Source organism: Procambarus clarkii, chromosome 34 (assembly GCF_040958095.1).
Source record: "Procambarus clarkii isolate CNS0578487 chromosome 34, FALCON_Pclarkii_2.0, whole genome shotgun sequence".
NCBI lineage: Eukaryota > Metazoa > Arthropoda > Malacostraca > Decapoda > Cambaridae > Procambarus > Procambarus clarkii.
In genome coordinates, this window is record NC_091183.1 from 42301109 (window position 1) to 42325742 (window position 24634).

The following is a 24634-nucleotide window of genomic DNA, read 5'->3' on the forward strand; positions in this document are numbered from 1 at the left end:
CGCAAGGTCGTTCACAAGTCCGTTTGTTTCTACCTCCCTTCCCTCCCACTACCTCTTTAAAGTGACATGGTCTGAGCTGATATGAATTGTGTGAGCACAGTACAGAAGATCTTTCCTGCCACAAATCCGAGCTGGGAGAAAGGAAAATGAGCGTGAGGGGGAGGAAGAGCAAATGAGGTACACACGCGCACATCTGTACAAACACCCAGTCATTCACCAAGATAACGTCTTGGATCCTATATCAAATCTTCCTATCATATCTTCCCCGTAGAACTGAAACATGTCAATCTATGGCTGATGATGTCTGTCGACCTATCTTGACCTAGCAAACAAATCTAACTTTGAATCACTCGGGAAAAATCAGTACGGGTTGTGACTAACACTTTGTATGCTTTTCAAATGTTAACTTTTCAAATTACTTGCGGGCTTCAACTTAGAGTATTGCTCCGTACACTGTTACGTCTGCCTGTACCTGTCCTCAGTACCTGTACTTCGCCTAGATGGTAAAGACCCTGTGGACGACACAAGTACGGAAACGCTAAATTTTTTTTTTTTTTTTTTTTTTTTTTTTTTTAAAGATATATACAAGAGTTGTTACATTACAGCCACTAGTACGCGTAGCGTTTCGGACAGGTCCCTGGAATACGATCCCCGCCGCGAAAAATCGTTGTTACAACCAAGTACCCATTTTACTGTAGAGTTAAACAGAGGCTACCTTGGCTACCTTGAGGCTACCTTGAGGTGCTTCCGGGGCTTAGTGTCCCCGCGGCCCGGTCGTCGACCAGGCCTCCTGGTTGCTGGACTGATCAACCAGGCTGTTAGACGCGGCTGCTCGCAGCCTGACGTATGAGTCACAGCCTGGTTGATCAGGTATCCTTTGGAGGTGCTTATCCAGTTCTCTCTTGAACACTGTGAGGGCTACAGTTAAGGATTTGCGGCCAGTAAATTCTCCCCGGCCAGGATACGAACCCATGACAGAGCGCTCGCGGAACGCCAGGCGAGTGTCTTACCACTACACCACGGAGACGTAAATTTTAAATATATAGTCTTATTATAATTATTCTTGCAATGGTACTTGCAGTCCATTACTAGACGGGAGAAAACTGTAAGGTAGCAAATATGTTCGGTGGCGAAACAAGCAAATATAATTATTAAGAAGGGGCCTCGTAGCCTGGTGGATAGCGCGCAGGACTCTTAATTCTGCGTCGCGGGTTCTATTCCCGCACGTGGCAGAAACAAATGGGCAAAGTTTCTTTCACCCTGAATGCCCCTGTTACCTAGCAGTAAATAGGTACCTGGGAGTTAGTCAGCTGTCACGGGCTGCTTCCTGGGGGTGGAGGCCTGGTCGAGGACCGGGCCGCGGGGACATTAAAAAAAAAAAAAGCCCCGAAATCATCTCAAGATAACCCCAAACCTTTGAACTACAGCTCTAATCCTTACCTATTCTCCAGTCAGGACGGTCCAGCCCTGACTAGCCTAGCAGCACCTGGGTCAGGCAGGTCCCGACTGCCCCGACCACCACCTAGTCCACGTGACACCACCTTTGACGTCGCGTCGCCTTACCATTGGCCGGCGACGCCGTTGCTCGTGGCGTCACTGAGTAAACGAGCCACATGATGGTTTGGGTGGTTTAGGGAGCTTGTAAGGGAAGGGGAACTGCCGTATTCCCGACAGTTAGTAACAACATCTTATCTTTCAAGCTTGGATAAATATCTGGAATGTAAGGTATGAGAGATCCTATCCTGCACGCAGAATGTAATTAAATAATTTGCACAATGCAATTATAGGTTATTGGTACAAGTGATGCAGTAGATTAGACCTAGTGAAGATTCGAGGTTCCATAAGTACAGGTGGAGAACATTATGAGGATATTTAAATTATGAGGATCAGCCAGGCTGTGGTGGGTATGTGGACCTGTGGGCCGCTCCAAGCAACAGCCTGGTGGACCAGTCTCACAAGTCAAGCCTGGCCCCGGGCCGGGCTTGGGGAGTGGAAGAACTCCCAGAACCCCATCAAGCAGGTATCAAGCAGGTATTTGAGGTCCTCAAGTATTGAGCCGTCTATCAGTAAATATAAACAATATTGGCGGTAGGATTTACGACTATCAAGCCATAATTGTTCAGCCTGTCATCCACCAACACACAACTAGCCAACTTCCAAGACAGCTTCTCAGCCATCTAGCCACCAAGCCATACTAGTCAACCAAGAACACATCGTACTTGGAGTGGGTTCTGAGAGTTGTTCTCCTCAAGTCCGGCCTGGGGCCAGGCTTAATTTGTGACAACAGACTGTTGCTGCGGACACGCTTGACCACAACAACCCAGTTGGTCCAACAGCTGGGTTGTCGGACCAACTTGCAGGAAACTTTAAATAATTTTCTCGAATAACTCCACTTTTGTTCCGGCAATACAACTCGACCAGTCGCTAAAACAGACAGAAAATTAGCCAGCTTCCAAGATAAGTATTAAAATGCATTTAATAGACAGGATGAACAACCCAGCGGGTTTTCTTCCTATTGGGGAGTGTTGTACATGCTGCTATGGCGGTATGTCCTCTCACAAGATAAGTGGCGCTGCCCAATAAACTCACCCCTCGGGGCAAAATAAAAAAAATGCATATGAAAAGCAGATAACCAACCAACCAACAGAAGCCCAGAAGCCAAGGTTATAGAGAGGTCGTGGTGCCACGACCTCAGGCCGACTAATTAGACGCTTATCGTAAACAAACAAATCGCATTGGTGCGTCAGGAGGCGAAGTGATCTACTCGGTAACACTAGCTCATGACGCAGTTGGCGGGAAATCAAGCGAGAGCCTCGCCACGTCAAAGAGACCCTACGTCATCAGGTATACATACACCTAGAGATGTAACCCATTTCTCGGTGAATATACACTGCGTTTACTTTTGTCCAGGACTAGTGTATGTGTGTGTGTGTGTGTATTATATATATATATATATATATATATATATATATATATATATATATATATATATATATATATATATATATATATATATATATATATATATATATATATAAGAGAGAACATTATAGAGAATAGGGATGGTAGGAGAAGAAAAGATTAAAGTGTTCAGTGAGAATCCACAAGGTCTTCTGAATGCTCTTTGTTTTCTTCTTCAAGGATGTGGGTCCCTGCAATTGCACCAGAGTTGGTACCCATATTATATATATATATATATATATATATATATATATATATATATATATATATATATATATATATATATATATATATATATATATATAATAATGTGTGTGTGTGTCCATGACTAAATTATTCAGTCTCGTCGATCAGTAAGCACTAGTGGCCATCATTAAGCCTTTACAGGGCGATAGGCTTGAAACCCAGCACCACTGTCGTGTTCTTGAGGATATCCTGAGAATCCACCCAAAATGTGCCAGTACAGACTAGTGATTACATGTCCCTGCATGACTGTCCTGCCAGATGAGGATTTTAGTATCATAAAGATATGTTTAGACACAACCTATGTAACCCCCTTCATATACCTTATCTTGGGATTACCTTGCGGTGGTTCCAGGGGCCAAGGTTCTCCCTCGCAGCCCGGTCTCTGACCAGGCCTGGTTGATGGGTAGTTTAGATAATGTAGTTATCTAAGTATCTAAGAGTGACTTGTATCTAAGTAGAACGGCCACCCGGCGTGTTTCAGGACACTGGAAATATTGAAGGTTCAAGTTCAAGTATGTTTATTGAGACAAGAAAGAACTACATCTCAAAGGGATAGAGTAGCTTAGGCTATTTCTACTCCCCATGCTGAAGGTGAAGTTAGCGAACCAAGAGTGTGTGCTCTGGAACACCAGGGTGTGAGGAAGCTTACAGTTGCAGAGTTAATTAGGCCCAGGGAAGCGGGCAGAACCCCGAGTTTCGAGTTTCAGGTACAGAGTTTCAGTTTAAGCGAGTTTCAGGTACAGAAATAGCCACTCTACATAACCAGGCGCGCACACAGTGGAGGAGATTCTGACAACTGGTCCACGTCAGAGAAATTATCCCGAGTACTTGCCTGGGGATAAAGTCGTTAGTAAAAGCAACAATCGTACCCAAAACTCTCCACCATATCTACCACTGATGGAGCGTAACATACTAATAATTCAGACATTTATAATTATGAAGTTACTATCAGGAGGCTGACCAACTTGTGCAACGCTTAAATTTTCAGAATCTGCTTCTAAATTAGACTTTGGTCTACCTTTCCTACGAGTCATGTTACATATCCCACAATATCACGTTATATGCTCTTTGCCTTTCCCCTTAATATTTTCATCTGATTTTTATTCGGAAAATTCACCCAGTTCTGAGTTAATTTTGCATTAGAAACCAGGTAGGAAACGGCGCGTCGCACGCACACACCAGCAAGAGGAAAATCTTGCTTGCCCAACTTATTATTCTATAACAAAGATGACAACCATCAATCAGGAGAGAGAGAGAGGGCCGGGCAGACTGTATTTTCCTGGATTGCCAGAGAGCATGCAAGGTTGTGGAAATAGGAATTGGAGCTCCACGGCCTGAAAGTACAGAATGAAGTTAAGGCGGTTTCACACTTCTGAAAAAAAGACACATTTAGGAGCAGACATAATTGGAGATCTAACACCAGAGGGCACACATCAACAGAATAATGACTCAAGCATGTGCCATACTGGCAAACGGACGGTTATCCTTCAGAAACCTGGACAAAGCCCAACAGGTAGGTAGAAGATCTTCTTTGAGCGTTGTAGACATACTTTGTGAGACCAGTTCTTGAGTATGTTGCCCCGGCGTGTAACCCTCTACCCAAAGAAAGAAAAATGACTAGGAAAAGGTGCAAAAATCTGCAACAAGGCGTGTTCCTGAGCTAAGAAGAAAGTCTGGGGGAACTGGACATCACTCCACTAGAAGGAATAAGGCAAACATGATAACGACGTAAAAGATTGACAAAGTGGATCAACATCGTAGTGCTTCGGCGCTCAAACTGTTTAATAAGTGTAAACAAAGTCGTTTTATGATTTAGGAAAGATGTACAGGTTTCCTAAGTAGTTGCGTAAATGTTTGAGTCATCCTGGCCCATATAACGGATTCTGTTCACGAACGACACAAGAAAATTTGTATATACAGTATATCGGTCAGCTCTATAAATGAAAAAAAAAAACTGGTGTTGGGTACTTTTTTTCTCTCTCTCTCTCTACCACAGACGTGGCCACACATTTACAATGCTAACCAGCATATATACGTTTTCTTTTGTCCTCCATGGACATAGTTAGAGATCTGTTAAACATATAGTTCCGGGATTTATTGAACAATCAACCACAGACGGGGATTCGGTGCTTTTAAAATGCTAAGCTAACCTACATACGTTGGGTACTTGGTAAGTAACCTCCAGGTGAATGTTTGTAGCAGTAAGTGTTGTTAACGGAGAGTCTGTGACAGGTGCGAGGTACAGATCTTGACCTCTGGTGCTGATTACAGGTTGTAGTTGACGATACCTTGTCTGGAGAGGTGATAACGGCGATAATTGGTGCTGTCTGATATGGTAGGGTCTGGTCGAAGACTGATCAACAAAGGCTCACGGCTATTCAATAACCTCCCAAGAAACATAATACATATTGCCAGAACAAAAGTGGACGTATAAGTGTGGGTTGTTGGACGTTTCAGCAGGCAGTTTGAATTGATTGAATGCAAGTCCATCTAGTTTCCATGTGCGCTCATAGAAGGGTGAGTTTAGTACAGTGCTTCAAAGGTACAGCTGGGAAGGGTTGTAGTTGTGGAGTCAGGGTGGCTGTTCTCGCGGTGATGGCAGTCGTGGTGTGGTCTGTTGGTGGTGGCGGGGGTATGTGATTGATTGATTGATGAAGATTAAGCCACCCAAAAGGTGGCACGGGCATGAATAGCCCGTAAGTGGTGGCCCTTTTGAGCCATTACCAGTATCAATTGATGATACGGGAGATCTGTGGAGGTGCGACTGCACCCTGCGTGACGGGAGATGTCTCCCGTAGGGGGTATGTGGTATTGTAAAATGCTAAATGGGGGTGGGTTTGGAGAGCAGGTGTACCCAACCCTCACGCCTGCAGCCTTACCTTGAGGTTACCTTGAGGTGCTTCCGGGGCTTAGTGTCCCCGCGGCCCGGTCGTCGACCAGGCCTCCTGGTTGCTGGACTGATCAACCAGGCTGTTAGACGCGGCTGCTCGCAGCCTGACGTATGAGTCACAGCCTGGTTGATCAGGTAGCAGCCTGGTCCAAGTTATAATCCGCCAGCCAGGACACGGGTCCTTTGTCTCCCTCCTCAAGCCTGGCTGACAAGGATATCCTGCACTAATTTGTTATTTGTTCATTTGATATATCACGCTATTGGGATTTGTGTGTGTATTAAATCCTGTACTATTTTACTGTTATTAATGGATTTTAATTAAAAGTGCAATACATGTTCATGTATGCTCGTAAAATGAGTTTGAAAATTAAGAGAGTGACGGTCTCGTTGCTATAAAAATACCGTTCATCGTATATATGATGTAAAGTAGCTGATATTTCATACTTCTGGTGGTGCCAGGTCTTCCTTACATTCAAACGCCAATATCTGAGTCAAATAATTATTACAATTGTTATTACAATTATTATTACAAACAATTAACAAATCCCAGCTCGTCGTCCCAAACAATGGCCAGGTGCTCGTCAATCCAGCCTCCAAACTCTTCACACTTGACTAACAGCAGATTACGGTACGTTCTAAATTGTCGAGAATATTGCTTCTCTCTTCCTCTTGTTCGAATCACATCTCACTGAATGCTTCAGCCGCCGTATTGCAAATACAAATAACTGACAACAGAAGCAAAAGCTAAACATGACCTGGGGCCAGATTCACGAAGCCGCTACGCAAGTACTTACGAATTTGTACATCTTTTCTCATTCTTTGGCGGCTTTGTTTACAATTATTAAACAGTTAATGAGCTCTGAAGCACCAGGAGGCTGTTTATAACAATAACAACAGTTGATTGGAAAGTTTTTATGCTTGTAAACTGTTTAATAAATGTAACCAAAGCCATCCAAGATTGAGGAAAGATGTACACGTTCGTAAGTACTTGCGTAACTGCTTCGTGAATCTAGCCCCTGTTCTGTGCCTAACTATACCCAAAATTATAACTAATATATTTAGGAGAAAATGCGGGTTTTGGTTGCATAGTTGTGTTCAAATTGAGGAATATGTCTTTGGGGTCGGATGCAGGTTGGTTGAACACATCCCCCGAGGATTCTTTGAAGACACCAGACATCCTGGAGGGAGTGTCTAGGATGCCAGTCAATCCTCCTAATAGTACTTATATACGCCACATCATTTCGTTGACTGAAATCTACGCTTCGTATTTTCTCGATTATTCTTCCCTTTTTTTCGGTAGGTTTTCGGTAGGCTATGAACTTTGGGATTTTAGAGTTTACCCGGATTATCTGAAATGCGCAAGTTTGCCCTAACGTAAAGCGTGGTGTACCGGACGTTTACATGTGATTTTTTCCCCAAGAGTTGACTTGCCCGTTGGGGACTTGTATTACCACTGCTACCTTATTCAATCTTGTGTTGTTGATATCCTCAAAATGCATCCGGAGTCTGCCAGGGCAGACCGCTTATCACATGCCTCTGTATGACTAACCATCCTGTGTGATGGGGATTTTATAGCATCACCTAGTTAGCTTTTTTGACACACTGTACTCCACTTCATATAGTCTAGGGTAGCTGCACTAATGCAGATGTACCTCATAACTTAATAAAAAAAAAAAAAAAAAAAAAAAAGGTCGTCGCCGAGGACTGCTCTTCTGGCATCCTGGTTCATCCTGATTTACAGTGCTGTTATTCTCTATGTGGACCGGTTCCGGTTTACCGCTGTGTTTGTCTGTGGGATACTTTACATAAAGTGGCTGGTTTACCTGCTCCCTTGCGCGTGCGTATGCTTGGGTGTACTAGTCTGGTGTCACACATTTTTAAACTTTCTCCAGCTTACACACACAAATCACAATAGCATAATGCATCAAATGAACAAATTCACAAGACGGATAAGGCAGCGTCTGGAGATCCTCTCGGACGTAGGTTCGAACCCTCCTCACGGCCCTTGTGGATTTGTTCATTTTCTCCAGCTTCGTTTTGTGTTAAGGACTCCAGTGCCGATGATGTATATTTCAGAATTGGTCTGACACTTACGGAGTACACAGTCCTGAACTCCCTATTCAGAGTTCTTAAACTCTAAGTTCTTAAAGTTCTTATATTGGCTAATCATGCAAGTGTTATCTTGAGATGATTTCGGGGCTTTTAGTGTCCCCGCGGCCCGGTCCTCGACCAGGCCTCCATCCCCAGGAAGCAGCCCGTGACAGCTGACTAACACCCAGGTACCTATTTTACTGCTAGGTAACAGGGGCATAGGGTGAAAGAAACTCTGCCCATTGTTTCTCGCCGGCGCCTGGGATCGAACCCGGGACCACAGGATCACAAGTCCAGCGTGCTATCCGCTCGGCCGACCGGCTCCCTGTGTTGCTGGTGATATTTGCTTGGTGGCGCAGTACCTGGGACTTGTCGACTCTGGACATTGTTGTTTTTTGTGGTCCGTTGAAAGACCTTGATGATATCAATTTGGAGCAGAGGAGAGGGATGGGAGCAGCGTCCCAGGTCACCCTAGAGGCCCATACACCCTAATGCAGTCGTGCTCCCAACATTTCCTCGTAGAGATATCACTGTATAGTGATTTCATTGTGTATTAGTGTGGGAGTTATTCTGTGCTCTCTCTCTCTCAAGTGTGTAATCTCACGAAGATCCTAGTGCTATCTGCAATACTTGTACAGTACTACAACACTCTGGGTTCTGTTCGTCAGGAAATCGTGCGCATTTTGTGTGCAATTGCACCATGACCACACACTTGTCGGAAGCTTTCGTGAAGTCTGTGTATGTTACTTGTCATAGTGGTCCAGCAACTGAGAGGGTTGCATCGTGCTCTAAAGCCATGTTGTACAGTGTACAGGGTTCGTACGCGTTATCTAGCGCATGTACTACTGTATGTGTAACTATTTGTCATTATATATATATATAGGCCTAGCTAGTGTAGGCCTAGGCTTGTTTACCTTCCCCGGGGGAAAGATATCTAATCATTGGAGGTCCGTGTAGAAGCTGGATACTAAACATTATTAGAGATTAGTTTGGTGATTACTGTGATGACGGTGGGAAGGAGGGAATGGAGGGAATGGAGGAGGAGATTGATTGGAGGAGGGGGGGATGAAATGGATGGATAGAGAGGAGATGGGAGGGGAGGGGAAGGGGAAGGAGGGAGGGCAAGTGGAGCGAAGATGAATAAATTAGATAAAATTATCAGTGATTTTAGATTTTCTTTTACATATGACTTTCCATCATGCGAGATGGGGACTTTTAGTATCATTGCCACCTAATTTACTCTTGTGTTCATGATGATATCCTCATAATGCTCGTAAGTTTGCCAGTGCAGACTACTCACTACATGACCCCTGTGTGATGGGGATTTTTAGTATCACGTAGTTAATTCTTGACAGACTCTGTACTCACTGATCCTCTACACGTGATCCAGTGGTCCCGGGTTCGATCCCGGGCGCCGGCGAGAAACGATAGGCAGAGTTTCTTTCACCCTATGCCCCTGTTACCTAGCAGTAAATAGGTACCTGGGTGTTAGTCAGCTGTCACGGGCTGCTTCCTGGGGGTGGAGGCCTGGTCGAGGACCGGGCCGCGGGGACACTAAAGCCCCGAAATCATCTCAAGATAACCTCAAGATAGATCATCATCAGGCTGTTGTTGTTCTTTTAGATTTAGCTACTCAGAACGAAGTGTCCATGTAGCACGGGCTATGGTGAGCCCGTAATCTAACCTCAGGCATCCAGTTGTCATCTTATAGGCTGGGACCCGTACTCGTTTCCCGCTCAGAAACCCAGACTTCAAGATATTACACGACCAATGATCACATTCACTCCAAACCTCTATACCACCTACGGGCTATTCATGCCCGTGCCTCCTCTTGTGGTGGCTTAATCTTCAACAGCAATAACAACTCGTTTCCCGGGTACAGGTAAGTAGGACCTGTCTGCTGGCTATCCTCTCTACATTCTTTAGGTATCTCCCAGTAACGTCAATGGCGTCTTTTATTGGGCTGCTCTTGTTCACGTGTTAATAATATGCTTGCGATCTGTGGGAAGGTTAGTGTATACCCACCTACCTTGAGGTGGCTACCTTGAGGTGCTTCCGGGGCTTAGTGTCCCCGCGGCCCGGTCGTCGACCAGGCCTCCTGGTGACCAATTACACTAAACCATCGTCGGGGAGAGGGGCAGGGAAGGGAATGGAAGAGACTGGAAGAGGAGAGGGGATAGAACAATAATGTTGAGTGGTTACCACAGACACACAGCCCCGCTCCTGTGCCAGGTAAGTCCACTACGGGCTCACCATAGCCCGTGCTACTTTAGAACTTATGTTCTAAGTAGCTGAATCTAAAACAACAACAACAGCAACAGGTTACCACAGCGACACTTTATCCAAGCCTGGCTTCGTGACGGAGATGTTCTCAGAAGTTTCGCTGAAGTGACACGCCCAAGTTTTCATTTGTTCACATTTTTGTTTTTAATATTCCGAACAGTTAACCAAACTATGTCTCCACCGTCTCTCATAGTCTCTCAGAGCCTCCACCGTCTCTCATAGTCTCTCAGAGCCTCCACCGTCTCTCATAGTCTCTCAGAGCCTCCACCGTCTCTCATAGTCTCTCAGAGCCTCCACCGTCTCTCATAGTCTCTCAGAGCCTCCACCGTCTCTCATAGTCTCTCAGAGCCTCCACCGTCTCTCATAGTCTCTCGCAGCCTCCACCGTCTCTCATAGTCTCTCGCAGCCTCCACCGTCTCTCATAGTCTCTCGCAGCCTCCACCGTCTCTCATAACCTCTTACACCTCCTCCACAATCCCACCACATTCTCTTCCCCTCAGCGGTCTCGCTCTAGTGACCGTACTATCTCGCCTGTTGTCACACCTACGACATCCACTCTTGCGTCACCCACACTGACCTGCGTCACACGCGCTTGCGTCACTCTTACCTGCGTCACCCTGACCTGCGTAACTTTCTGCGTTACCCCTCGCCTGCGTCAGCTCAGCCGCGTCACCCGCTCTTACCTCTGGCAGTTACAAGCCGTTATAAACAATCACCTTTATGGTGGATCATGCCAGTGGGAAGGGCACCCTAGGCCTGCCCAGCGCCCCCAATGTTATTGTGGCGGTCTTATGCCTAGCCAGCGCCCCCATGCGGGTGAATCATCGCTGCATGGGAGTCGCCCTAGGCCTCCCTCCCTCCTCCCTTCCTTCCTTCCCCCATGGGTATCACCCCTAGGGAGGCGCCCTAGGGGTGAGTCAGCTGTGTTCCCAGCCACGCCTTCATAAGTCTCCACACAACACTGCGCTCCGTCTCTCTCTCCCTTTTTTAGACCTAGGGTTCTAAATCTTGTTAGGTAAGCCGGCGTGAATACCTTGTATATTAATAGAGTTTCGTAGTACAGTGCGCTTCGTCGGGGGATCCCGGGTTTCGATTCCCAGTCGGGACAGAAATGGTTAGGCACGTTCCCTTGCACCTAATGCCGCTGTTCATCTAGCAGTAAATAGGTACCCGGGAGTTAGGCAACTATTGTGGTGGGGAGGCCAGAGGAGGGTTAGTAGTTGGATCTTATGAGCGGCGGGGACAATTGATTCAAGTCTGAAGCTTCTTGTGATGAAGAATCTATACAAGCTTCTTGTCCCCGATAAATCGAATTATTTAAAATCTGTACGGTAACTGGAGTGTAATAAGTACAGAGTACTGTAGTGAGTACATGTGCACAGCTGATTGTAGCCCCCTGGCGGTCGTAGTGATAAAGTAGTCGAGAATAAATGGATCTTTCGGTTGTAAAAGCCGTATTGAGAAACGTTCTATAGCTTCCATACACCGCAGGTTGACCTTTTTAACACGCTTAAAAATATTATTATTATTTTTTTTATCTTAACGTTGAGAGGGTTCTGAGGTTCAATGTCCCTGCAGCTGGTCTCTGACTAGCTGCCTGGTTGGTGGTCTGATTATCCAGGCTGTTGGACGCAGCTGCTCGCAGCCTGAAGTACGAATCGCGGCCTAGTTGATTAGATATCCTTTGGAGGTCTTTATCAAGTTCTCTTTTGAACAAGAGGTCGGCCAGTTATGCCAATTATGTGTACAGTAGACGGAGAGCGAGTCTTGGGCCTTTAATATTGATAGAATTGTCTCTAAGCACGCAGAATTGGCTCTGAAAAGCACCTCTGCTTTTCAACGGGGCTATTGTGCACATCCTGCCATGCCTCCTGGTCTCGTGATGAGTTATTGCCAAGTGCAGGTTTTGTTTATGGAGTCGAGGTAAACATCCCCAGAACGTTATAAACATTTCCAAATGATACTTGATCAACCGGGCTGTGGTTGATCATGCGTAAGGCTACGAGCAGCGCCGTCTAACAGCCTGGTGGAGGAGACCATCAGCCAAGAAGCGTGGTTGGAGACCGGGCCGCTGGGATATTGATTCCCAGAAGCTACAAGAGGTAGCGTAGAATGCTGGTGGTGGTGGTAGATCATCTACTTCAAATGCTCAACTTGTGGTTGCCCACGAGGTAGACCCAGGGCTCTTCTTAGCTGTCTTCTCTTCCCACTTCCCCTTTAACATTCCTTCTCCTCTCCCTCCCTTCTTAACCTGTGCCGCCCCTCATCCCTTCCCACTGCCTGAACACCCATGTTCCTCATCCCTTCCCACTGCCTGAACACCGATGTTCCTCATCCCTTCCCACTGCCTGAACACCGATGTTCCTGCTGCCTTCCCACTGCCTGAACACCGATGTTCCTGCTGCCTTCCCACTGCCTGAACACCGATGTTCCTGCTGCCTTCCCACCGCCTGAACACCCATGTTCCTCCTGCCTGAACACTGCCTGAACACCCATGCTCCTCCTACCTTCCCACTGCCTGGACACCGATGTTCCTCATCCCTTCCCACTGCCTGAACACCGATGTTCCTGCTGCCTTCCCACTGCCTGAACACCCATGTTCCTCCTGCCTTCCCACTGCCTGAACACCGATGTTCCTGCTGCCTTCCCACCGCCTGAACACCCATGCTCCTCCTACCTTCCCACTGCCTGAACACCCATGCTCCTCCTACCTTCCCACTGCCTGAACACCCATGTTCCTCCTGCCTTCCCACCGCCTGAACACCCACCTTACTGGTGGCGTTGCTCCGCCAGCTCCTCCCCCGAGGTCAGACAAGCGGGGCCGCCGGGTGAGTCAGGAGGGAGCGACCCCCCCCCCCCCGGGTAATGTGGTAAAAGTGAGACCTTCAGCCAGGCACGACACCTCGCTCATCTACTCGCTCATTATCGTAACGTAATTAAGAGCATCACCGGCGTCAACCTGAGCCCCCCCCCCCCCCCCGCCCCGCCGCCCTCGACACCCAGAGCCGGTTATTGCGTGTCTCCTTTCCGCCTCCGGATCACAAATGTAAGGATTAGGGGGTCTAACGCCCAAAGGTTTCTCTTTCTAAGAGAAAGGTTTGCCCTGGAGTATGCCTGGAGTGTGATACCTGGTTGATACCTGCTTGATGGGGTTCTGGGAGTTCTTCTACTCCCCAAGCCCGACCCGAGGCCAGGCTTGGGGAGTAGAAGAACTCCCAGAACCCCATCTCTTCCTCATGTGTTCTGAGAGTTCTACTCTCCCAAGCCCCGTCTAGGGCCAGGCTCTTTGGTAACGGAAGGTTGGGGGGGGGGGTGGTGGCCTCCTCTTGTAATGGGAGTAAAGACGACCAAGAGGTACAGGTGAAGGAAATGTGGGAAAATTGTGCGATATTGTGCGATTTATGATAGTGGACGGACTGTCCGCCTTGCTGACACAATGTTTGGGGGTCTGTGAGAGAAGCAGTGTGTCTAGTAGTGCTCATTTTCTGGCCAGAGCATACCAGATATACTGAGACCACGCAACTTTTATAAGTAATCGATTAATCTGACGAAACATGTCTCGCTCTATACATAAGGCGAATGCGCCTAGAAACCTCCCTCTCTCTCTCTATTCAAAAGAGACCGTGATGAACACCGCCGAAGGGTACCTGATTAACCGGGCTGTGATTCATGGGTTAGACTGCGAGCAGCGGCGTCTAACAGTCAGGTTGACCAGACTGCCCACCAGAAGATCTGGTACGCGGGCCGCGGGGATATTGATCATCTCAGCGAGATCAAGATGACATGTGTGTCTAGCAGGGGAGTGGTGACCACACCTGCCATTGATTGACAGTTGAGAGGCGGGTCAAAAAGAGCAGAGCTCAACCCCCGCAAGCACATCTAGGTGAATACAACTAGGTGAAGACATATTACCTCCACAACTCATAAAAAACACTTCAGTTGACGCTTTATGTAAACATCATTTTTTTTTTACTTGCTCTTCTAGTTATTTGCAGCGTTTCTGTATTTATTACTTTATATAGAAATAATGTTGTTTAATTCGCTGCGGTTTCAAAATAAGGAAAACTTTCATTAATGGCTAATAATTTATAGTAATTAAAGAGTGAGGGAAATGAGGGAGGACGAGAGGGGAAGGTAGGGAAGCAGGGAATTAAGGCAGGAAGAAGGCAGGCAGCAAGGCAGGGAAGCAGAGATTGACGGAGGGAAGCAGCAATTTAATTAGTCATCGTCATTCTATAAATTGCTGTAATTATATTTTTGTGCAAACATCCTGCATGGTGTATGATGACTTAATTAGGGGAGTTAATTGTGGACGGGATCAGTCTTCACACTGCCGCCTCTGCTCCTCACACATCATCATACCTTCAGCATTATAATAGCCTATACCCAAGAGCATCACAAGAATGAGATTTATCTATTATATTATTTATTATTAACATCTTTATTGACAAAATTAATTACAATTTTGCCTAATCTGAGGATTTTGATAGTCTTATTAAATTGAGGTTAATGCTAGTATTCACTGTCACGCAGGACAGAGGGTCATACATAAGACAATAGGCCTAAACTGTAGGCTGAAGCACATATATATCACGGTTACAATCAATGTTTTAATGTGTGGATATGTGAAAACAACTTTCTATTGTGCACTGCCACACAAGTGCAGGGATGGGTTCATAAGTGATACAGCTTAGAATATAAGTAGAAAATCTTTGCTGCAGGAGGATGGGGTCTTGTCCCTCACTGTTTGTCCTCTATAACCTCACAACGGGCCTGCAGCCCCCTTTTTTAGTGGGGGGGGGGGGTAGGGTAGGGTAGGGTAGGGGGATGTTTAAAGGTGAAAAGGTGCAGGAAAAATGCTTAGAAATTGGAAATGTAGGATTGGTAATAATAGGAGACGAGAGGGGGGCTGAGGTGTCGGTTATCAGATGAGTCGTCGTGGTGTTGGACGCCGGAGACTGTTGGGAAGGACACGGGGTGATTGGGGGGAGGGATAGTGAGTGTGGAGGAGGGAGAGTGAGTGTGGGGGAGGGAGAGTGAGTGTGGGGGAGGGAGAGTGAGTGTGGGGGAGGGATAGTGAGTGTGGAGGAGGGAGAGTGAGTGTGGGGGAGGGAGAGTGAGTGTGGGGGAGGTGTCATGTTGTGAATGGGGTCTCGATGTTGGGGTGGGTGTATGTGTGTTTGTGGGGTGGGCCCGCCAAACACACCGAAACTACGACGTTGGTACAACGTTCGAACAAGTTTTAACACCTCCTAACCAGTTATAACAACCAATATAGCAAGTTGTAACAACGTTCTGATACGTCATAAATACGTTAAGCCAAGATGTAACAACTTTATAAAGTTGTAACAAGCAGAAAATAGAGAGTTTCGGTTTGTGTTTCCAGGGGGTGGGGGGAAGTTTCTGTCTCAGGGTAGACTAATTGGTGGGAGGGTAGTGGGGGATAGAGCGTAGGACCGGGTTTGGGTAGAGACTGTGAACATCAAAGATACCCGACTTTTCAACCGCCTGCAACAAAGGTTAGTCTTAAAGAAGGAGTTTGAGAAGTTCCTGCAGGAGGTACTGATCTGCTAGGTTGTTAGGGCTGCGGGGGCTGCTAAAACAAATAAATTCGCTGAGCAATAAGGCACCGGGAAAGCCCAGCCACAGGTCTTGTTGTGAGAGCAGAAAAACACTGGAGATTAACGACAGGTAAACCACAAATAAAAACAGGTCATCTATATCTTATAGCAGGGTGAGGGGTGGGTTTTTATTTTTGAGGGCGGAGTGAATATTTGAGCTGCCTCTCAGGGCAAAAGTGGGATGGGGGGGGGGCTCTGGGGGTGGATTGGGGGGGGGGTGTAGTCTAAAGACTCATGGGTAGTCTCAAGGATGGGTGAGAATGGTGGGGGCAGAAGTTGGGGATGGGGGCTAGCTTAGTCTTTACACCTGTCTCAGTGTAAAGTTCAGGGTGTGAAGGGTTTCATAGCACCATAATTATATGAGATCTGTCTGATCTGAGATCAGACCTGGTCGAGGACCGGGCCGCGGGGACACTAAAAAGCCCCGAAATCATCTCAAGACACTAAAAAGCCCCGAAATCATCTCAAGACCAAGAGATCTGTATATTTTGTATGAAATGTTACATTCAGGTTTAATCCATTTACCTGTAGTCGGTTTCAAGAGTTCTCCAACTTTGGAGAAGGGTGGAATTATATCGGACCTGCCTAGTGTGGGCCAACAGCGGGGCCCCGTCTTTCTATGAGATTGTGAGAGGTTGGAGAGTCGGGTGTTGAGTCCAGCATGTAAGGTTAGAAGTCGGCGAGTCAAGTCTGAATGTGTCTGACAGACAGACACCTCCACCCTCAGCTGTATTCACCTAGTTGTGCTTGCGGGGGTTGAGCTCTGCTCTTTCGGCCCGCCTCTCAACTGTCTAGTAGTGAAAATGTTAACCCCCAGTTTTAAAATGGATGGTTAGCTGGGGGGCGGGTATCGGGAGGGGCAAGGCGGGTATAGGGGAGAAGTGTCACATGATGCGGGAAGGGTGGGTTGAACTGTACAAGGGAAGGAGGGAGGGAGATGGAGACTGTACAAGGGAGGGAGGGAGATGGAGACTGTACAAAGGAGGGAGGGAGATGGAGACTGTACAAAGGAGGGAGGGAGATGGAGACTGTACAAAGGAGGGAGGGAGATGGAGACTGTACAAAGGAGGGAGGGAGATGGAGACTGTATACCAAGCATGATAAAGAAAACTGTAATTCTGGAGCTTAAACTGAGATAAACAGGAAGACGGGGAGGCGGGGAGCAGCTGGACCGATTTGAGTAGCCAACACAAAACCTAGTTCCCACCTACAACCCCTCCCAGACATCCCCTCCTACCTTAGCTCTCTCTCTATCCCCCCCCCCACACACAACCCCTCCCAGACATCCCCTCCTACCTTAGCTCTCTCTCTATCCCCCCCCCCCACACACACACACCGTATACCATTTTTTTACGAAGTGGCATGTCAAGAGAAGGGGGCTAATCTGCCTACCCTCGCCTATCGCCCGAGAGACTATTCTTTACACCCTCTTTCTTCTTCCTCCTCTTATCACCCAAACTCTTCACACGCTACTGTGACGGACACCGCGGCAACCATCTTGAATGTTTATCTCAAGACTACCTCTCATACCTGTAGTTTACCTGTAGTCTGTGTGGAGAGTTGTGATCTGTAAGCCCAATCTGGGGATAGGCGTGACTGGTGATAACAGGTATCGGGCAGGCAGGAGCCCGCAGCCCCACATGGCCTATTGATTACAACCCGGCTAATCCTGCTGGAATTGGTCAGACTATCTCTCGGAAACATGCAGTATTGTTAAGGCAGCATTTGTTGTGTGTGGTGGAAAGAGATTGAAGAGTTCGTGATTGATAAAGATTAAGCCACCCAAGAGGTGGCACGGGCATGAATAGCCCGTAATGGAGTTCGTGAACCTCTGATGTTTATATAGCGTTCCTCTGTGTCTGTGTCATCTCTACTCGTCATACTAAGTCTATTGTATCTTTTGGCACTCTATAGAGCACCTTCTTATGATGCTCTCCTCACGGGAGACATCTCCCGTCACGCAGGGTGCAGTCGCACCTCCACAGATCTCCAGTATCATCTATTGATACTGGAAATGGCTCAAAAGGGCCACCACTTATGGGCTATTCATGCCCGTGCCACCTTTTGGGTGGCTTAATCTTCTCTCTCTTCTCTCTCGATGCTCTCCTCTAACAATTCCCCCCCCACCCCCACCACCGCACTATTTCCCATTATACTTTCCTCTCTACTTTTTTTTAGTTTCGGCTTTGTGCTTCACAAGGTGGCGATTCCATGCCGGTGATGCATATTCCAGTATTGGTCAAATAAACGTTGTGCACACAGAAATCACAATAGCCTGATACATCAAATGAACAAATCCACAAGGGGATCGATGTCCATGTCGATGGGATGCTCTCAGACGTAGGTTCGAATCCTCGTCACAGCCCTTGTGGATTTGCTCAAATGTGGTGCAGATTGCTTTGAAAGAAGTCCTGAAGTTCAGGTTTCTAAACGACATTATATTCGAAACGATTCTTATATTTGCCAGCGTCTCATATGCTGCCGATGTTATCCTGTTTATGCCGCCGCCAACTCCTCCTCCTCTATTCCATCTGTAACACGGCACCAGTAAGTCAACAATAACAGGCCATTGAAATTCCTGGTATAAGTTTTAGTTTAAGACCACGAAAGCCGCCGAGTGTAACACCTTGCAGTGTGGGTCGCCCACACTCAGAGGGGCTAGTGACCTGGAGCTGGGCCGTCTGGCCTCGGGTCCCCTGGGAGGACGAGGGATGGAGGCGTGGAGGCTTCACGTGGGAGTAAGGATCAAACAGATGGCACGATGGAATCAAAGCTCGATGAGGGGTTGATTGGGGTTAAGGTTCGCTGAAGGGGTGACTGGAGGGAGGAGGGGTTGGCTTATCAGAAATAGCGGCGAAGGGCTTCAGATTTAATAGGGTGCAGGACCTGGGGTTGAAGGTTACAGGTTCATGGTATGTGGTGCAGGAGGGCAGATTCAATAAAGGGATACTTTGAACTAATCAACAAGGGCCGTGACGAGGGTTCGAACCTACGTCCGAGAGGATCCCAGACGCTGCCTTAATCGACTGAGCTACGACATGGTTAAAAGAATTCTTTTAATCATGTCGTAGCTCCGTCGATTAAGGCAGCGTCTGGGATCCTCTTGGATGTAGGTTCGAACCCTCGTCACGGCCCTTGTGGATTTGTTCATTTGATACATCACGCTATTGTGATTTGTGCGTGTGGTGTAAGGGATACCTGACCGTTCGATGATTCCGTTATTAGGATCAATGTCCCCGGAGCCCGGTCTCTAGACCAGGCCTCCTGGTCTGGGGACTCTGGGTGCAGTAGCCAATGGAATGGGTAAACCTATAGGAATGTAGGGTAGACGTAGCCTACTCTACTCTATCCTTTTGAGATGTGGTTTATAGTCTCAATAAATGTACTTATAAGGAGGCTAGGTGATCCCTGGTGAGGTAAAGGATGGGGGGAGGGAAGGGGGGGGGGGTGTAGGAGGGAGTACTCATCTGGTCTGGCGTGGCTGCGTGCGAAATGAAAAGCAAACATTTAAGAGATTGCGGTTACGGGCTATTCATGCCCGTGCCACCTCTTGGGTGGCTTAATCTTTATCAATCAAGATTGCGGTTCTGGTAGGCTTTAGTTGGTTCTGGTAGGCTTTAGTAGGTTCTGGTAGGCTTTAGTAGGTTCTGGTAGGCTTTAGTAGGTTCTGGTAGGCTTTAGTAAGTTCTGGTAGGCTTTAGTAGGTTCTGGTAGGCTTTAGTAGGTTCTGGTAGGCTTTAGTAGGTTCTGGTAGGCTTTAGTAGGTTCTGGTAGGCTTTAGTAGGTTCTGGTAGGCTTTGGTAGGTCCTGGTAGGCTTTAGTAGGTTCTGGTAGGCTTTGGTAGGTCCTGGTAGGCTTTAGTAGGTTCTGGTAGGCTTTAGTAGGTTCTGGTAGGCTTTAGTAGGTTCTGGTAGGCTTTGGTAGGTTCTGGTAGGCTTTGGTAGGTCCTGGTAGGCTTTAGTAGGTTCTGGTAGGCTTTAGTAGGTTCTGGTAGGCTTTAGTAGGTCCTGGTAGGCTTTAGTAGGTTCTGGTAGGCTTTAGTAGGTTCTGGTAGGCTTTAGTAGGTTCTGGTAGGCTTTAGTAGGTCCTGGTAGGCTCGAGCAGGTTCTGGAAGGCCAGGGAGTGCCGGCTTCTGATACCATGCATGCTTAATAAGGCTACAACGTTTTCTGAAGGCTACTGGTAGTTCTGGAATGTTTTGGCTACTGCAGATCCTAGGAGTTGCAGAGCCTAGGGAGCTACTGCAGGGTTCTGGGCGGCCACTGGCTGATCCCCCACTCACGCGTGTGTGTGTAAGAGAGAGAGAGTGAGAGTGAGTGGGGAGTAGGGTTCCAGAGCATCCACCGTCTTTCTTATTATTTATGACCTGCAAGTTTCAGTGTTGCTGTGCAGGGCCTGAGTGTGGACTTGGGTTCTGTCTTGATTTATCCTTAAGTACACCCCTGCTTGCTCTCTTAATGTACCCGACGATGTTGAGTAGAAACATTCGCCCCCCCCCCCCCCGACCCTCAGTATATCCCAATAGGCTGCGGATTATCGTAAAGGAACACAAACAAGAACAAAATGAACGAAAATTGGAACAGCGTTATGGCACTTTTGGTCATGTGGAAGCTAGCGGAAGTTTCAGTCACAGACCCTTGTGGAAATAGAGAAGTGTTGCATGAACAGGTGGAGGCAAAGTAGTGGTAGAGGTGGCTTACATAACCCACCAGTGAACAACAGAAGGCTTTGGTAGAACTATGATGAGAAGAACATAAACAATTCATACACGGGGCATCAACAACTGGCCAGAGAATAAGAGCAAAGCAGCTAGTCATGAGAAAGATAAATCATGGCTAAACAGAGAGGGTAGCCAGAAATCCATGCAGAGCCCATGACACATGTAGACCGAGCAGTAGACTTCTGTAGACTTCATATAGACTTCTGCGGACTCCATGGTTGATGGAGTCCGCAGAAGTGAACTTCATAACTCGTCACAGAGGAAACCCATCAGACAAGTTTTGCCTTCACTAGGAATGAGTAGAAATGAGAGAATAGACCCTCTGTAGTGGTGTATTGGTATATATACCTCATAGAAAATCAGCAGTCAAGGGTAAAGGTCAGTATGCGAGAATAAGGGATTATTTTAAAGGATTAGAGTGAGATGCTGAACTCCTGATGATGCCTTTGTAGAGCATAATAGACTATTTGGCCACAAATGATCGGAAACAGAATATATTAATTTTATGTGAGGCATAAGACAAGCTAAAGGTCTTGTCTTTTGCACATGCGCACCACAACCACCACACAGGGACGTTAGAAAGAACTTTTTCACTGTCAGAGTAGTTAGGCAGTGATGTGGTGGAGGCTGACTCCATACACAGTTTCAAATGTAATAATAGAGCCCAGTAGGCTCAGGGACCTGTACATCAGTTGATTGACAGTTGAGAAGCGGGATCAAAGAGCCAGAGCTCAACCCCCGCAAGCACAATTAGGTGAGTACATCATTACATCCTCAGTATATTCCCTGTTCTCGTAGAACACAATGGAAATATAAGCGGCCTGTGTGTAACGGGGGGTGGGGGAAATAGCTCTATCTTGTCCATTATTCCACCCCCCAGTTAACTAACGAGGCCGGGGGAAACAGCTCTCTCTAGTCCGTTATCCCGTCCCCAGTTAGCTAACTATTCTAGAGCACCTCCAGAGTTCCTAAGGCAGCCTCTCTCGTTCAACACCTTGTAACCTAGGTATTTGACTACCTAGGTGCTAAGACTACAAGGCGCCGTAACTGGATCAGCTACCCGAAACTCTAGAGAGAACTCTAGAATACAGAATCATTGCCACAAACGTATAAGAGGAAACGAAAGGAAAGAAATGAATAGTGAAGTAATTAGTGAGGGTTTCGGGTAAGAGGTAGGGAGGTGGGAGGAGCGAGGAGGGTCATTAGTTGAAAGTGAGAGTTTAGAGAGGGGTGGAGGGAGAGGAATAGATAGGTAGTAGTAGAAGGGTAGAAAGTAGACGTAGAAGAGTAGATAGTAGAAGACGAAATGCTGCCACCATCCATTCATGATCATTACATACGAGACAAGGAATGGAACTTGCCTGTATCACAAAATTCTCAAAAGATGTTATCATGAGTTCCCTATTAGTAGTTCCCATCTTTATCATGTACTCATTCTAAACCATGAAACCAGTAACCACAGAGGCTTTCTCACCTCAACTCAAAGCTCTAGGGAACAAAGTTAAACACAATTTAAATAATAAATTCATAATTATATTTCACATGAAGTATCATAATTTAGCAATTCAATTAAAATGTTCCAGTTTAATATGCAAAGTGAGTCATCATCCAAGAATTCGAGAACCCTACAACTTGACTGCCCCTGATCGTCACACAACACTTGTAAAACACGACAAGTCACCTTACTGTTCACTCACCAAGTGTCTCTGCCTATAGCTGGATAGAGGGGGGGGGGGGGTCTGTAGTTGACAGAGACTCCCGCCCTGCCGGCCGACAGCCTTCCTGCTAGGCCGTCTCTTCTGCAATCCTGACTGCCGTTCTGTCTGTTAATGCTTTTTGCTGGATAGCTCTCCGAGTTTATATTGGGGAACCTAGTAGCTAACTCCGCCCACAAGTAGATAGCCTCCGGCACTACCAAGCCACTCCTTAAACGTCGGCATGTTTGAAGGCTACCCGGCTCCAATTATACGCTTAGCGGAAGCAAGGTGAAATTATCATGATCTGACCTCAGGTCACTTGGGGTCATTAACGCTTTGAGGTGTGAGATCTCAGGCAGACAACTGGCGCCTCTCAGATCCTTGTCTGTGACTCATGTACTCTATGTATGTATTAACCTAAACCAAACACTTTTACAGTGTTACATCTCCCCTTCTCCCCGAAAATAAAGTTTTTGCAACACTACTAAAGCAAGCTAGCTGTGTGCGACAACTTTATTAACGAAAAGAATACATCCTAGCTAAACAAATATACATCATCCTACTCTAAAAAATGAAATATATAGACAGACGTCCATTGTCTCTGGCTGGGCGACGTCACTGCTTGGTCTTGTAGATAATCCTGTACCACATTTCTTCAACACAACTGCCTCCGTCGCTTCTCCGTCGTTAACGCACAACAACACTTGGTCAACCCGAAAGCCGTTACTACTTGAACTGCGCACAGGACCGTGGAATTCGGTTGTCCCAGCTGATCTGTAATTGGCCCTACGTCAGTCACCATGAGAGACGTATATTGGGGTTCTTCACAGCTATAGGGACTACAAGTTTCGAGACCTTCATATCGTTGCCAACAGTAGAAATCCCATCCTACTCTTCTTCCTCCCTGTTGCTCCAGCACGCCTCCTTCAGAGAGCCACTTCTGACAGCCACATCAAGTCCGCACGACACAGGAAGAATCACTCAACAGAGCAACATGCTAGTAGGAGGGGCGGCCAGTTAAGGCAAACGATCCTGTCTTGCAATTACGCTCCATGCAATGATGCTGATACCAGCAAGGGACACGAGGCATCGTGTCTCACTCAGCTTGTCTTATCTTCTTCTTCTTCTTTCTTCTCTCTTCCTTCTTCTCTCTTCTTTCTTCTCTCTTCTTTCTTCTTTCTTCTCTCTTCTTTCTTCTCTCTTCCTCCTCCCATGGGTCTTAGACAAGCGACCTGGGGTCCATTGGGGGTCTGTCCGTCCTGGGGTCCATCCTGGGTAGACCGATGTTGGTGGGACAGACTGGAGTCGTTGTTGCTCCTCTTCCATCATTACTGGGTCGTCTGGGGTCGTCTGCAGAACGACCTGGGGTCCACTGGGTAGACCAATGTTGACTGACCGAGAGGGCTGCATCTTGGGGTCCCCTGGGGTGGTGATGGTGGTGGAGCCATGACCTCCAGGTAGTGGGCTGGTCGTGGTGGTGGTGATAAACGCCCGTGAGTGTGGTACACAGCAGCCGTCTCCCTCTTTTGTATGTGCGTCTCTCCTCTCTTCTGGCTCCCACCTGTGGGTGAACAGAAAGGCGACAATACCCGTGTTCCATGCTGTTGTGTGACCCTGTAGTTTGTATAGGGTTACACAGTCCAGTCATACCGCTCTCCTCCTGGCAACAACTACACTTAAATTTTTAAAATAATCCAATTAACACTGAATGATATTGACTTGGTGGAACATAAGACAGTAACAGAGGAAAGTTAGAGAAGAGAGAATAAGGTCATCACTACCTTTAACTTGTCACAAAAAAAAAATCAACACTAATAGACAAAACACTAGCCTAAACTTAACTGTACCGTTCCTAATCTTAAGTACATAATTAACCATTACTCCCACCCTTAACCTACAGCCACCTACGTGACCCAGAGTGTTTTCCTAGCTTCTCCGCCGGTCAACAACTCCAAACTGTTGCCACCCCTGTGACCAGACTATCTAACGTCGAGCGTCCCCAACGTGAAGTCTACTGACATACTAAGGCTCCCCCTAGCATGCTGTACAAGACCAGTACACCTCGGGTTATTGCGTTCAAATGGAGTAAAACAGTCGATCGCAATAATCTGAGCAGAACCACTAA

General features: G+C 47.0%; 2 protein-coding genes across 4 annotated transcripts in view; one reads left to right on the forward strand and one right to left on the reverse strand.

The window, feature by feature from the left end:
* Ndfip (Nedd4 family interacting protein) overlaps positions 1–1521 on the reverse strand; it is a 58444-nt gene extending 56923 nt beyond the window's left edge. The window contains exon 1 of the mRNA XM_069335943.1: positions 1441–1521. The gene's annotated coding sequence lies outside the window, so the exon portion shown is untranslated. The remainder of the gene's footprint in view (positions 1–1440) is intronic.
* pns (DENN domain containing pinstripe) overlaps positions 1–24634 on the forward strand; it is a 136402-nt gene that overhangs the window by 31284 nt on the left and 80484 nt on the right. The gene's annotated exons all lie outside the window — the stretch shown is intronic.